We start from the raw sequence: 1,681 nt of genomic DNA on the forward strand, positions 1-1,681 counted from the left end.
TTTGGATAGCAGCCTTTCTGACTGGTGTGAAATGGTACCTCATTGTGGTTTTGATTTGTATTTCTCTGATAATGAGTGATGTTGAGCATCTTTTCATGTGTTTGTTAGCCATCTGTATGTCTTCTTTGGAGTAATGTCTGTTTAGTTCTTTGGCCCTTTTTTTGATTGGGTCGTTTATTTTTCTAGAATTGAGCTGCTTGTATATTTTTGAGATTAGTTGTTTGTCAGTTGCTTCATTTGCTATTATTTTCTCCCATTCTGAAGGTTGTCTTTTTACCTTGCTTATAGTTTTCTTTGTTGTGCAGAAACTTTTAAGTTTAATTAGGTCCCATTTGTTTATTTTTGCTTTTATTTCCAATATTGTGGGAGGTCAGTCATAGAGGATCCTGCTGTGATGTATGTCGGAGAGTGTTTTGCCTATGTTCTCCTCTAAGAGTTTTATAGTTTCTGGTCTTACATTTAGATCTTTAATCCATTTTGAGTTCATTTTTGTGTGTGGTGTTAGAAAGTGTTCTAGTTTCATTCTTTTACAAGTAGTTGACCAGTTTTCCCAGCACCAATTGTTAGGTGGGTGGAACAATTTAAAATTTTCTCCATTTTATATTCTTGCCTCCTTTGTCAAAGATAAGGTGTCCATAGGTGTGTGGATTTTTCTCTGAGCTTTTTATTTTCTGCCTGACTTCAGACTCTACTACAAAGCCACAGTCATCAAGACAGTATGGTACTGGAACAAAGACAGAAATATAGATCAATGGAACAATATTGAAAGTCTTAGAAATTTACCTTAGCTCTGGTGCTATCCACAGCTCACATTCAAGTACAATTGCCTCGGTGATATACACTGTGGTCACATCCTTGCTGAACCCTTTCATCTACAGTCTGAGAAATAAATGCATAAAAAGGGCTCTGAAAAGATTATTTGTGGTGGAAACGTTTATAAAAGGGCCATTTGCCCTTGGGCTGAAGAACTGCCCATGATAGCAAGGCTCAAAGCCTCATAGCCAGATATGTGATTCTTTGATCAGATTGTGATAATAGCAATTGCTTCTTCAATTTATAGCCTAATATTTCCATTTCTTTGATTTCAACTTCTCTGTACAATTTTTAAAACATCGTTGATTAACTTTGCTGTTCTCTAAGTTTTTTCTCATTATTTTTCTACTCTCTCAAATGGATTCAAAACCATGTATGAAACATATGTAAATTCCCATTTATCTCATGAGGCTTCACGCATTTCTTAAGAATAAATTCTTCTGAAATGATATAATTCGTACTGAGTAATTGTTCTTTCTTTTTGCTAAAAGAATAATCAAGAATTGTGTTACTTCTATGGAAAAACACTAGGTAAGCAAATCAACTATGTAATTTCATAGGAGAGTAAAACATGAAACTACAGTTTATCACATTTTAGTTCTTCATATCTTGGAGTGTCACTACCATAATTGCTCTTTCAGAAAATGTGGATGTTAACAGATAGTGTATTTCATAAACAGTCATCTGATTTTACTCCCTCACAGTGTATTATTCTCTATTTAGCCTAGTGTCTATATTCTCTATAGGAGTTACTGGTAAAGCTGAGCATCAAATGCATGTCTCTAATTGACATCTACGTGAAACAGAAACTTCAAAAAAGACTTTGACATAATAAGACCTAGAGTCAGAGAAGACTTTAAGTATTATG

At 34.3% G+C, this 1,681-nt stretch overlaps 1 pseudogene; it reads left to right on the forward strand.

The window, feature by feature from the left end:
- The window catches only part of LOC105001713, a 2,628-nt pseudogene extending 1,650 nt beyond the window's left edge, over positions 1-978 (forward strand).
- Positions 979-1,681: the final 703 nt, after the last annotated feature.

This window comes from Bison bison, unplaced genomic scaffold (assembly GCF_000754665.1).
Source record: "Bison bison bison isolate TAMUID 2011002044 unplaced genomic scaffold, Bison_UMD1.0 scf7180017855128, whole genome shotgun sequence".
Lineage (NCBI taxonomy): Eukaryota > Metazoa > Chordata > Mammalia > Artiodactyla > Bovidae > Bison > Bison bison.